We start from the raw sequence: 14,752 nt of genomic DNA, 5'->3' as shown, positions 1-14,752 counted from the left end.
GACGTCAGCTTTTATTTTTAATCCGCCTTGTTCTTGAGGAGCTACATTTTAAACATCAATAAAATTTCCCCAGGATATTTAGTTATTTATGGGGATTACTGTTCACAGTTATCAACCCGATTTTTTTTTAAAAGAAAAAACACGTACGTGGTTTAAATCCCTGTCTTTCCTACTCCCCACTCCCAACACAAATGACTCGTCCAAACCATGACCTTGTACTACGTACAGTACAAGGTTCCTCCCCCTTTTAGATGGCACACCTTCCCTTCCTCCTACACCTTAAAGCTCAAACTCCCTGCCCCTTCCTAGTAAGGAATATGGTCATCAACTGGAATGTGCCTTCCTTACGAATCCTTTTTTTATTAATTAGGGACTTCCGTAGGTTTTTCAAAATCTCAATGAGATAGTGACAAGAAAACAACACTGAAGTATCAGATTATTCCAAAACCATGAGGTTGCTGAATCTCTCAAACCTAAACAAGAGTTTCCATCTCTTCCTTGACTAGCAGGCCATTTACATAACAAAAACAGTTACAGTTCACAAATCAGCAAGAAATCCAAGATGGGCAGGCTCTAAGGCTTACAGAAGGAAATAAAACACTTTCCCAGGCAGCACAGATTTGACCCACTACTTCCTGATAACTGGCCTACAGGACGAAATTCTACATTGAGTATTCCTGAGTTGTAGCTTGTGCTAAACATCCAATGCATTTTAATTCATTATACTGCCTGAGACAAGAAGCACTGAAGTGGTATTATAAAATCATACAAATGTAGTACCTTTATTCTTAGAAGATCAAGGAATTCTCTCAGTGAAGAAATTGTAGTAATCCAAATCCTAGAGGATATTAGCTTCCCCTCCCCAAAAGGAATTCTTCCATTTTTCCTTTTGAGACTTACTCATCTTCACTCTTACCAATAAATTAAACATATAAGAGACATTGTCGTTTCAAGATTCCAGGTGCCACTAAGTACCTGTACTTCCAGGTACACTAAGTGTACCATTCACTCTTTAAATGTATTTAATGAAGACACACACACTGCTACATGCTTTCACAGAACAGTGAAGAGAATTCAGCCAATCTAAGTCTTCTCTGGGTGATTTCCAAGTGATGATGAGCAGAGTGAAACACAGCAAATTTCTCATGCTTTCTGCTTCACCACAAACCAGCTAAAGCATGACAGTTTGGGTTATGGTTATTGTTTTACTTTTTTGAGTGTCAGTCATCTATTACAAATGTCTTTAAATGTTTTTATTTAGGATATCCCGAGTGTACAACGATGAGTATCAGGACTGGCCCATGAATTTAGGAAAGAAGTAAATCAAATCTATATCTAAATGGAAGGCATTAGAAATAAATCAGGAACCTGACTTAAGGTATTGTATATTTTCTGATCTTTTTTTTTTTTACCACTTAAACTCTGACAAATGGACCAGTGTCTATAGTCACCTGATGAGAAACGGAAGGAATGGAAAAGAGATGGAAACTTCAACTTTCAGAACAGTAGCATCTCAAAAATCGCAACACCACTGTTCTAAATCTTTTTTTCCAAAAACATTCAGGAAAATGTTCCACATAGTATTTTAAGTTTGATTTGATTTTCATCACTGCATATAGGAGGCAATTTTAAATTAAGCCCATGCCGACCAAGGAAAATCTGCAGTCTCTGACAGAAAGCAATCTCCTACAAGAAAACCAAAACTCTAATTTTTCTTCCATTCCTAGTCAGTATTCACAGGATGTGACAGCTTCTTAGAGCATTTTGTTAAAGTGAGACGCATAAGAGGAGTTGTGGGTAGGGGTGTATAGAGATTACAGAAAGAGCACAAAGTTCTTTTAAAAAGTTCGTTTTAACTCTATTTTAGAAATGAAATTTTTTTTTCATTAGTGCTGACTCACCACAAGAGTTACAGGTATGATAAAGGACTGTGAAGGTTTAGTTGTCTTTAATGAAAAAGAATGAGGTATATTCAAAAAATGCAACATCTGTCTGTGTTAGAAATTAGGAGTAAGCTACTGGCTTCATCATTCGGAGGCAAGGCACTGTGTCCCCAAAGAGCGGCTAGGTTTTTCCAGCTACCTTGAGGTCAATAAAATACATGGCTGACCTTTTTAACCTTGAAAGAATCATTCTCACATTTTAGCACCCACTGGGACCCAAAGAAACTGACCAACTGCTCAACAAATGCCTCACAATCAACCAAAGGAATCCTACGTTCCAAGGGAGAAGAAAATAGATTTCAGTTACTTTCATGAAGAATTGAAAAAAATAGTAGGAAAGTTATCACATTTCATTAGAAAACAATACTGAATATACATATATTGTCTTTACTGTTACCTTAAGTTTCTGGTATTTTATACTAAAAATCTATACCTTAATTTCTACTTAGGATTTCCTTTTACTCTTTCTTCATTTCATCAGCTCTTCTGAGTCATAACTCATTGCACAAAACATACTTGCTTTTAAACACAAGCACCTGTTATTTAGGCTAAAGAAGTAGATGCAAATGCATACATGTTTCAAGCCGTTCACTTTATCTTCAGGTAGCGATTTTTGCCAACGTATAATAATGATTTTAACATTTGCTTTTCTCTTAGTGTTACCAGTTAACTGAGCAGAAGTCAAGGATGATATCCGCCTCTTATAAAACATGATTGTACCACGGTGAAATGATTGATTAGCCTCTCTGGCTGAGATTTTCTTCAGGTTAGTCATAGGTGTGGGCTGCTCGAGCAGAACTGGCTGGCACTCTTCCTGCCCTAGTAATTCATGGAAAGTGAAATGAAGCCCTGGTTCATTAAAACTTTCCTCAGACTTCAAAGAGGATGCTGAAAAAATAATCTGAGAATACCCATGTAGTATAGACGTATTCTGACCCATACTGCAGATGCCAGTTCTTGAGCTCAGAAAAGAGCAGGACCTGGGAAGAGGTGTGGTATTTGGGGCTCTATTACCTTTGCAGGTTTGACAGCACTCTTCAAAATTTTCAATTAACAACTGTGATCACATGTCCACTACATTTATTTTAAAATAGAAGTTATATGTGCCATGGTTTGCAGCCTAAATGTTAACTACGAAAAAAAGAGTAAGAGTTATCCTAATTTCATACAGAAAATGTATTTCTTTAAAATACCAAGGCATTTGGAAATCACGTATTTAGCACATTTTTAGAAGAGAGAATTTCAGAAAACTATTTGCTAGAAGTATTTTTCTCTTTGCCACCCACAAGGATCTCCCTGAACTGTAAGCAAATTTATTTTAATTGACTGCCACAATGCAACACTCTCCCCCAACCTTCTTTTACAAACAGTGGACTTCAAATTTCCTGAGACCATCACACAGAGCAGTAGTAAATGAAACTGCATGCCTATATTTCTGCATTCCTCTAATCCTTTGCTTAAATGTTAAAATGTAATTACACATTTTAAATGATCAAAATTTCCAATTTTGACAGTGATCCTTTTAGCTTAAACTAAACACTCAACAATAGTAGAAAAATCTACACGTACAAAGTAGTAAGATTTCAGTCATTTCCATTCCATTACTCTAAAAAGCACTTTGTAGTCACTTATTCCGTACCATAATTGAGAGCTTATTTGCCAAAAGCCTAATGGACTTTTTATTCATTTTAAATCACCCTGGCAAGAGTTAGCAGACTTTTGAACAGGAGGTTTTAAATGCTTTCTTTCAAAAGAAAAGATGTAAAACCCTGCAAACAGATTGTAAAGGTAACAAATACTGACTTATACGAAGACACCTTACTGTGTTAGAGATTAAAAAACTAATCCTGTCGTATTAAATTTTAAGAAGCATAATGATTAAATTGTCTAATAAGAATTGCGTAGCAAAACATTCAATTGCCAGAGGAAATATTGGGGGAAAAGGTTTGGATTTAAGTCCTCCCAAGTGAGCATAATTGGAACCTATACCTAATAAGCCAACTATTTCAGAAAATGTCTTAAGACAAGTTTTGAAATGGCTATATAAAGTCAATCTTTGATTTCATAGGTACATGGGCTGTTATTGACAAAAAACTCCAGTTGGTATGATATACTGTATGGCACATTTTTCTAGGTATTTGTCATAGCTGCATTTAACAATCAAGCAAATAAAAACTTAATTGATTTAAACCTATTAGATTTTTCCTGAGTCATTTTTGAAATGTTTATACAATTGACTAATAAACTATATATCGCAATAGAAATGGAATCTACATCTCCTGCTTCTTCCCAGTTTTCTGTATCTGAACATCTTCATCCTTCCCTTATCTATTGTTATCTGTCTTTGATCTAGTCCGGCAAAACCAAACTTACATGACTCAAGTATACTGATCATTTTTGTTTTGTTTCAAGGGTTTTAAGGGAACTATTTTTCCAATAACACGTTAATAAAATGCATATGAAATATTTACTTTAAATTCCACAGAATAAAATTATTTAAAATGCAGAAGTGCTGACAAATAAAGAACCTCTAGAGCACTTCAAGTATCACGACTTAAGGACTATTTTTTATAACATAAATTGTACTTTATTGTTCTATTTTTTTTCTATTTAGCTTTTCTAGAGAATTTATTAAAAAAAGAAATCCTCAGGAGCATAAAGATATTATATTGATACGATATTACTTCAACAAGTGTTAATTCTTAAAATTCTATAAAGCTGTTCAAAAGTGTCTCTTAAACTATACTGAGAACCTGAGACTACTGTTTCACTTCAATAGCTAGCCTCAGTGTCTTAGTTTGAAATCAAGGGTTCCAGGTAGGTGGAGGAGTCAGGCATTCACACAGTTGTAAAAGCTATTTGCAAACCTCGCTCACATCAAAGAGTATGTTATCACAGTGTGTGTGTATCTGCGTGTATGTGGTTTCTATTAAAAGGAAAATCAAAAGTCAAAGGATAATTACAGAGAGTCTAAAAAAATAGAAATGCTGGCAATTTCTCAGTTAATGTCTACTTAAGACTCGCTTTTTAAAATTTTTATTTTAGGGGCGCCTGGGTGGCTCAGTCGTTAAGCGTCCACCTTTGGCTCAGGTCATGGTCCCAGGGTCCTGGGATCGAGCCCCACATTGGGCTCCCTGCTCAGCGGGAAGCCTGCTTCTCCCTCTCCCACTCCCCCTGCTTGTGTTCCCTCTCTCGCTATCTCTCTCTCTGTCAAATAAATAAATAAAATCTTTAAAAAAATAAAATAAATAAAATTTTTATTTTATTTAAATTCAATTAATTAACATAGTGTATTCTTAGTTTCAGAGGTAGAGTTCAGTGATTCGTCAGTTGTACAGAACACCCAGTGCTCTTTACTCTTTAACACCAATTCTTCTTACAAGGTGTACACATTACCAGTGAATATGTGGTAGTTTTCAAAGTACTTCAATACTGAAGTGCTAACACAATTGCAAGATATTTTATAAAGAAATACAAATGCTAAAATCATGTTTAAGCCAGATAATCATTAAGCACGTAAGTTTACTATTAAAGAAAAGTAGCATACCTCTTGAGGCCCGAATGTATTCTTAAACGTAGGGACTCAATAAGAGATTAAAGATTAAAAAATGATTAGGTCATTTATTTTATTCTCATACAGAACTGCTCCCAAAAGTATGTGATTTAATTTTAATTCATCCAGTTTAAAATATCCTTGGTAATAACAAATTCCAATTGCTTTGCTTGGAAGCCTATTAGCAGACTAGTTGGTATTGATATAATACTGCAGTTAATTGTACCTTCTAGATTTGGGAAACCAGGCTGCTCTGCAGCAATTCTATAAACCTAATTAGATAATGCAAAGTTTATTTTTTTCCTCAAGTTTCAGAGTACCAGTTCTTATATTCAGTGAACTGAATCAGGTCTCCCAGTTGGCATGTTTAAATGTTTCTCAGGAGTAATGCTTTAACATGCTACCAAGCCCAGAAGGGAATTTATAATGGAGCAGAAATGAGAACATTTCTCATTTTGAAATATTCAGGATTCTTAGCAAAAGGAAGCAGCCAGAAGGTAGCCCTTCCCTCTCCACAACAGACTTAAGCCCTGGATAACTGCAGTTCACATAGCCTTAGCATTGCTTTCAGGATCCCAGGACGGAGTTAGAATGAAACGGTGGAGCCCACCTTAAAAAAACAACATTACCTGAAATGCCGAGCAGACAATTTTCCTATTCTGTTTCCTCCTGTAATTACATGTCAGGCAAATTAATGTGTAAAAAACTAAAAACTGCCTAATATTCTGCAGATAAAGTTTCTTTTCCAACTTCAAATATTAAAATGTTGTTCTGGTCACAGCTCCTTGTAAGTTACTGGATTTCAGACCAAAAGAGAGCAAAAAAAAAAAAAAAAAGCCTGCTATGCATTATAATCATTTTAATATAATGTGTACAGCATATAAAGTTTATATTACCACAACCACATGATTATGGTTTAGCTTAAAATATATATGTACAGATGTATCTATATATACACATGGGGGGGGTGGGGAAGGGTATAGAGAGGCACCTAATTAAGGCAGAACAGATAGAATCCAAAGTGTGTTAGTTCCCCTTTGACAGTTAAGTTCTCTAAAACCCTTCCTCTTCTTGTATTTTTAGTCTAGTGAAGGTGATTATTTACTACTTGAACTTCTTTTTCTTCCAAGCTGGTTCCCCTGGGTCATCCCATTTACCGAGACGCCAGTGAAGATGTCACGGTGTCCCTCCCTGGAGCCAGTTCTATGGGTTTGTTGAGCGGGCAGGTAAGCATGTTTCCACAACAACTTTCTACATCCCTAATGGTGATCAATTCTTGCTCAAATGCCGCGATATTCGACATTGTTGATGGTCCTGCCCTTAAATTATCTTTGCCCATGCTACAGGGCAATATTCTCTAAATCTTCTACTTCTGCCTATGCCTCCTTTCATCTCTCCCCCTCCTGGCACCTGAAAGAAGGCATTTTCCAGGTTTCTCTTTTCCTACCCACATTTTTCTCCTCTATCTACACATAGTCCTTTGTTTACCAATCCGGTCCTCAAGCTTCAGACATATTCCTGCCTATGATTTGCACACTTTGCATCCAGTACTGACCCAGTTCTGAGCTCCATCTACCCAGTAGACACTGTCTATAAAATATGACATGCCTCTCCTCCCCCCCAAAATACTACATGCCCAAACCAAACCAATGTTTTGTTTTACAGCCCCCAAATCTACCCATCCTCCAGATGAGCACTTCTCAAAGTATGATCCCTGGACCAGCACCTCCGGAACTAGTTACAAATGCAAATTCTCTGCCCCACCTCAGACCTACTGAATCAGAGGTTCTAGGCATGAGGCTGGAGTACTTTGTTTTAACAACCCTCTAGGTGATTGTGAGGCCTACTGAAGTTTGAGAACCATGCTTTAGACAGTTCTGTTCCTTCTAAGGCATCAGCATCCTCCCCCTTCCAGTTCCATCCAGAGGGTTCCTCTGCCTACCAGCTAATTCTACTTTCATAATCTCTCTCTCCTCATATTCATGGTCTTGGTCACTCTCCTAGCTTTTAGGCCTTACCATGTCCTATGACAGAGACATCTCTCTCCTCCCTGAAATCCAGCTGGCACTGTTTCCAGATTATTCCTGACAGCCCAGCTCTGGCCATTCACAGTATTCAATCTTTCAGGGTTCAGACTGTTTTTCCAGGGTTCTCTCTCCCCTACTTCCACTCCCCAATCCCATCTTCCAGCCACGCAGTCCCCGGGATTTGCTGTAATCTCTCATGCCTTTGCACATACCATTCCTCTGTCCTCACACACTTGTCCCTCCAATATGCCCTTTCTAAAAAGCTCTCTGACAGCACCCAGGCCTTACAAACCAGACTCGGCCTTCTCTAAGATCCCACAGGACCCAGTGGACTTAGCTAATACAGTTCTTGCCTCACCACTACAACAGGTCGCAAAAAAAAAAAAAAAAAAAAGTCATTACTTATTTTGTTTATCTTGGACCATATGTAGAGGACCATGCAATTTATCAACCAACCCAGGGCCTCATTTACATCTGCAAGCTTATCAAGTACTGTACTCCCTCCAAACTCACCATGCTCTAGTCATACTGGCCTTCTATTTCTCAAACACTATAGCCTCGTTCCAATCTCAGGGGCTTTTCACTTTCTGTTCCCTCTGCCTGGAACGTTCTTCCATCAGAACTGCATTATAGGCTTATACTCATTCTTTAGGCCTCAGCTCAGCCACTGCTCCCTGAACTTCCCTACATGGTCCCCACTGCCCCTTTCTCCTTCATGTTATCCTTTATTGTCTTCAGTGTTTCTATTTGAAATTACCTCTCTACTGTATCTATGTCCCCCTTTCAATGTAGTCCACTTGAGCACGTATATCTTGTTAAAATCTATAGTGTTTGGTCAGAGCATAGCTCCAAGTCCAAATACATGAGATTGAATCTGGCTCTACCACTTACTAAGTAAATGACCTTCGGCAAAGAGTTCACCTGACTCCATGGTCTCATCTATAATGTGACAATTACATCAGACTTGCATTTGAGGGTTGTTACAATTAAACAACATAATACACATAGAATGCTTACCTGGCATAAAGGAGTCAAGCAAGGTATGTTATCTATTGTATGTTATCTGTTATCACTGCTATTATTATTTACTGCTCTATAATATCTCCAATGCCTAGAGCAATGAATGGTACTTATTAGATACTCAATAAATATTTGAAATACTTGAGTGAATTAGTGAATCAAGAGCTGATGATTAATGGATATCACCACTCCCTCAACTCTACTTCAGAAGCTTCCAAAAAGCTTCTCTAAGTGCTGACTTAATAAAACCCCAACCCAGTTCCCTGGCCTACCATTTAATTTCCTTCAAAATGTGGCCCAAACTTACTTCCCCAATCTTAGCTTTCATCACTTTGCTCTAGTAAAAAAATATCTCACCATATTCTTTTAGTGTAGAATGTTCTTCCCTGCATCCCTCCGATTCCATGGGACACTCCAGGTCTAGCCAAATGCCATGGTCTTGCCTCTTGCCTCTGAACGTCCACCTCCTATAGCCTCATACAGCTGTGCAAGAACTTCCTTTTTAGGGGCGCCTGGGTGGCTCAGTCGGTTAAGCACCTGCCTTTGGCTCAAGTCATGATCCCAGCGTCCTGGAATGGAGCCCCAAATCGGGCTCCCTGTTCAACGGGGAGCCTGCTTCTCCCTCTGCCCCTGCTCATGTGCGCGCGCTCTCTCTCTCTCTCTCTCTCACATACGGTCTCTCAAATAAAATCTAAAAACTAAGAATAAAAAGAGAATGTCCTTTTTACAGCCATTCCATATTCACACAGATCATCTCACTTATGAGAGGAGATCTGAGTCTGTGTCCTTGCCATCTCTGCATCTCCAGTGCCCAGCCCAGGGTCTTAGGGAAAGCAAGTCCTCGATACATTATTTTGAGCAAATAGAAGGTTGGAGTTAAGAAGGTATTATGAAAAGGCCCAACTTTATATATCAAAAGAAAACTGCATTATGGATGCAACACCTACTGCGCAGTTATTAGGTCGAGACCTGAGTAACATCTTCATTATGTCAACACTTTTTCTCTCTTCCACTGTCCAGTACAGCATCTCCAATGCCTAGAGCCACGGATGGCACTTAGTAGACACTCAAATATTTGACACTTGTTGAGTAAATGACTCATGCTTTTAATAAAAATATATCACCCAATTCTTACAAAGAATTCTGTCCACATTGTGAAGGCATATTTGACCCTCTCATCCTTTCCCCTCTTCCACCGTACAAAACCCAACCATAAAAGCATTCCTTTCCTAAACTCAAGCTATGTCCATTTTATTCTAGAGATTGTAAATTCTTAATTTAACCACTTCTCTCCTTCTGTCACATTGCACATTCATTCTTCAGGGATGAAAATTAGAATTCAAAACATGAACAGAGACAATGATCTAGGTTGAAGTCAGATAATCCCAATCATTTTCCTACATTCAAGAGCCACTCAAATCTTGCTGACCCACTCTTTCATAACTCTGGAGTTAGAATTTACAAATACTCTGTTTACAAATGGTCGAGAATTCTGGAAAATCAAAATTCTGATTTTCATTCATGTTGCATTATTTTCTCTCTCCTTCTGTTTCCAATTTAGGACTAATCTAACGCCGCTTATACTAAAACCAAATTGTTGCAGCCCACACCTTATCTCCCATTCCATGTAGCCAGCCTGAATCACAAAATAGTTATCCAAATTCAACCCGCTCTTTACCAGTTCTCATTCCTTCCTTATGAATAATTGTGCACTCCCTGAATGGCTATTCTCCACCTTCTCCACCTATTGATTTGGCTCTTGACAAAACATTCTGTGACAGCTCTCAGTGTTTCCTTATATTGCTACTGGATTAAGGAAGAAAGGAAGGAACCCAGGCCATGCAAGTATTGCATCTCTTCAACTAGGATGAGATCCCTTTATAACAGGGACTTTTACTTGAGGTATTCTTGGTATTCTCCAATGGGGTCTTCCTGGGAGGGAGGTGAAGAGATGTGGTCGTTAACAGGATTGATGCCTGACCTTGACCACTGGATGGGCAACACTTCCACAAAATCCACAGATTTAGAATTCTTGGTAATGTTTGCATTTCTGGGGTGTCCGGACCTAAAGGGGAGACGTGAATGAATGCTTCAGCATCCTGGTAAATGGGGGAGATACTCCATGAGCTACTCCAAGAAACATAAATCCTGCCTTCAAAGGACTCAGTCAGCGGTTTACAGTGAAATGAGAAAGCTTCTGATTCTCACCCCCCCCAAAAAAGCACATGTACATAGAAGTCTGCGTTAATTTCAGGACGTCTATAACGCCCAGAGTTCACAGACTTGGGAATTTTTCATTACAGCTGTGAGGGAGGACAGCAAAATAGAACAAAAACAAATCCCGAGGCATTTCAACTGGGGAAGTAAGACAACAGTGACCACTTAAGACACTACACTCTTGCTAAGTGATAGCTCTATTCCTAATGATTATCAATGGAGCTTCCATTTGAAATAAAGTCTTAAGGTCAAGGGCAGAATCTTTCAGGTTGCAATCAATCGTCACAGAGATAAAAGGGTTTGGTAAGGTGGAACTTGACTGTGACAGGGTAATCAATTCAGTCACTCAGCTTCATCTAAGCAATATTCCTTTCAACGGGTCTTAGCTTATCCCTTGAAATCTCTCTGCCTAGAAAGGATTCCTGAATCAGCCCTGCTACGTATGCTCTAAACCTACGTGGCATTAATGGTTTGACTAAGGTAGCATTTACACATACAAAGAATCATCCATTTACCAGCAGCTTCTCAACAGTACACTGGATTAGCTATAATAAAACCACTGAAGATCTCAACACTTCCATTACAAACCTTTATTGTCAGGAGCTTATGGTTCAATTTTAAACTCCAGACTAAAACTTGGGATGTATGGTCTAGGAGATACCATAATTTATTTAATTAAAGGAACTTTCTGCACTTCGCAAGTACTAAACAGATGATCTTAATAAATGCTGACCTGAAAATATCCAGAGGACAAAGCCTAAAAAAGGAAGCCTTCCCATAACCATAAAACATAAAAAATGTATGAATGTTTGTCTTCAGGACTTTCAATGTGACAATCTATCATCCCAAACCTCCTGACACCTTCTCCACTCCCACATCCAATTAACTAGTCCTGATACCTTTGCATCTTTAATAGCTCTTGAATCAGTTCTTCACTTCCATTGTCACCCTACCCATCCAAGCAATGCCATGTCCCACCTGAACTATTATAACCTCCAACAGGACTCCTACTCTTTGTTCTTGCTCTAAATCAATTCATACTTCCTGTAGGCAATCAGAATGATCCTTCCAAAACACAAATCTAATCAAGTCTCCCTACTTAAAAAATCCTTCAATGGTTTCCTACTGCTCTAAAGACCTCATCTTTAGCATGGTCTGCAAGACCCATACTATGTTTACATCCTCACTCCACCTCTCCTCTCATCCTCCATGTTCTAATTATATTGGTCTTCTTCCAGTTCCTCAGTTCACTATACTGCCTCCTACCTCAGGACCTTTGTACATACTTCTCCCTCTCAGGAGTGCCTTTCTCCCACATCCAGATCAACAACTATCTGTATTCAAATCTTCAGATTTCAACTAAGTCATTTCTTCAAGTAAGACTTTTATGACCAGGGGCACCTGGGTGGCTCAGTCATTAAGCGGCTCAGGTCATGATCCCAGGGTCCTGGGACCGAACCCCGCATCGGGCTCCCTGCTCTGCGGGAAGCCTGCTTCTCCCTCTCCCACTCGCCCTGCTTGTGTTCCCTCTCTCGCTGTGTCTCTCCCTGCCAAATAAATAAATAAAATCTTAAAAAAAAGACATTTATGACCAAATTCCTGTTCTCTTATCCCCTAAGGCTTTTCTACACAGCATGTAGCATAGTTTCTATTTGCAGATTTGTGGAGTTTTGATTAAAGTGGGGTGCTTTTTTCCCCACAAAGCTGTAAGATCCAGGGTTAGTGGTAAGGAGCATTTCCTCAATAACTAGCTTAGTACATAGTAGGCACTCAAAAATGTTTGTTGAATAAATCACATCATCTACAACAGAGTACAATTTGAACGGTAAGATCATCTTTCACATCATTTACCTCAGAAAAAACAGCAAAAGGCCCTGAATGAGGAAGGAGATAAGAAACGTGTTTCTCACCTTGACCATGGGTAAGTGTTTTGTAATAGTGACCTCCACAGCTGGGCAGATAAAAAGTAGTCCCGGTTTAAAAAAAAAAAAAAAAAAGAAAAAGAAAAAAAAGACCAGGTTGCTACAGACTTTACTGCCTGGAACATTGAAAGTACAAGACAAACAGTGGCACAGGGTGGGGCCGCAAGTACAAGCTTGCCAGAGCTGAGGCCGAACCTTTATTTGGTTGATTGTTCTAGCCTATTTCAAGCCACTTACAGGGATTTATAGGGATCCAAAAAAAAAAGCCCACAGGTGGATCAGCATTAAAGAGGCAGGTGTCTCACGGTGGGGAGAAGTGTCTGCAATCATAAATCAAAGGAAAAGAACTAGAAGGCAGAAGGGAAACTCGGGAGTCAGAATCTGCGGGCTGGTCAGAACCTTCTCTAAAGGAAATGTTCTTCTAGTGCCAGATCTCAGAAGTTCTTAGGATAGTTTTTAATAAAAGGAGGCAAAAGTCCCTTGTTTATGCTTGTAATGATTCACAAGTTACGCCTTAAATTGCTTAGGTAACATTTATGTAAAGTTAATAAAAGGTTTTGGTTTTCCTGATCCATAAGCATTCTTTTCAGTGTTAATTACATTTAAAAGTCTTAAAAAGCTAGCTTCTGTCTTTGGCAAATGATAGAAATTACAGCGGACCCAGTGACAAACTATCAAATTAAGTTGGACCAAAAAAAATCAAGATATCACCACCTGCCACTGAATGACTAGCCTTGTGGCTGGGGACTTATTATATATCCACTCTAATAAAGTATTTCAAGAGATGAGTATCGGTGTGGATGTTCTACCACCTCTTTAAAACACCTGTCATGGGAACTACAGGACATTCTGGTTAGTTTTGTCAGATTTCCTCAGTTTCTCTCCCAGAAAGTGGGGTTCTAACATTTCTACCTCTCTGTGAAAGGCCATTTAATGACTTAAAACACTCTCGATTGCAATATTCAGTTATCCCTTGTCAATCATTTTTAAGCAAAAAACCATAAAGAGGTCACCAACAGCCCAAGAGTTCTGAGAGGCTTAAAACCACAAACACACTTGAAGGAAAACTTGGTACTTTTTATTATCAGTAACTTAGATGACTTAGATGGGAGCCCACCCCAGATATTACAAAGAGATTCCACTTCGGTCACGACTTCAAACACTAAAACTTAAGAGTAAATCTAACTTCACCATATAGACAGAAACGGATAAGGAAAGCTCTTCCTAGGATTCTTCTTAAAAGGAAGCCTTCTCATTCAACTTTCCGATGCTAAGTTAATGCTAAGGAAAGTTAACAAAGGAGATCACACAAACGCAATGTAGATAGTATTTGCCAAAGGCACTTTACTGCAGAGCCTAACTCCTCCCAAGGCCCCCGGGCCGCTCAGCGGCCCTCAACTCCTCGCGCCCTCCCTCACCCCCAAGGGCAGCGGGCCCGGCGGGCTTTCCCGGGCTCCGGGATGAGGAAGGAGGGGGCTCATTTTTGGGGAGCGGATCAGGCTGGGGGTGGGGGGGGAAGAAGCCGGTATGCAGCCAACCAACTGGGTCAGCGAAGCCGCAGTCGCCGCGGCCCCTTTCCCGGCGCGGCTCACAGTAACTAACGTTCCGAGGCGCCTGACTAAACCCTCAAAAGCAACGGAGTGTCAAAGCTAACACTCGCGCCTAGGGCGGCAGACAAACGCGTCCCAGCGGAGCGGCCGGGCTGGGCGAGCACGCAGCCAAAGCCAAGCGGCGGGGCGCCGGCACAAGTTAGTTTTCCGGCCCGAGCAGCCCTGCCACAGCCCGGGAAGAGGAACCGACCCCACATCCCCCGGACAGAGCCGCCCGGAGCGACGGGCGGGCGGGCGACGCGGCTCTGGAAGTAAGGGACTTCCCCGGCGCGGTGTGGACTGCGGTGGAGGGGCCAGCGAGCCGGGCGGGGTCGCCCCTCAGCCACCTCGGGCCAACCGCCCCTCCCCTCTCCGGGGAAGCGAGAGGAAGGGCCGGTCCGGGTCGAGGCCTCGGCCTCGCATCGCACCCCGTCTCGCGGCCACCGGAGTTGGGGGGGGGGGAAGGCGGCGCTCTCCGTAC

General features: G+C 40.3%; 1 protein-coding gene and 1 long non-coding RNA gene across 5 annotated transcripts in view; one reads left to right on the top strand and one right to left on the bottom strand.

Moving 5' to 3' along the window:
- The window catches only part of LOC112826233 (uncharacterized), a 45,747-nt gene extending 43,084 nt beyond the window's left edge, over positions 1–2,663 (top strand). For both annotated transcript variants that reach the window (XR_012377807.1, XR_003208873.2), the window contains 2 exons: positions 1,262–1,378; positions 2,601–2,663. This is a non-coding gene — a long non-coding RNA (uncharacterized lncRNA). The remainder of the gene's footprint in view (positions 1–1,261; positions 1,379–2,600) is intronic.
- GALNT7 (polypeptide N-acetylgalactosaminyltransferase 7) overlaps positions 1–14,752 on the bottom strand; it is a 148,584-nt gene that overhangs the window by 132,478 nt on the left and 1,354 nt on the right. The window lies entirely within an intron of this gene.

This window comes from Callorhinus ursinus, unplaced genomic scaffold, assembly GCF_003265705.2.
Source record: "Callorhinus ursinus isolate GAN/ISIS: 27379988/994484 unplaced genomic scaffold, GSC_fseal_2.0 scaffold4, whole genome shotgun sequence".
Classification (NCBI taxonomy): Eukaryota; Metazoa; Chordata; class Mammalia; order Carnivora; family Otariidae; genus Callorhinus; species Callorhinus ursinus.
The sequence above is the reverse complement of the archived record's forward strand: the minus strand, read 5'-3'. Positions and strand labels throughout refer to the sequence as shown.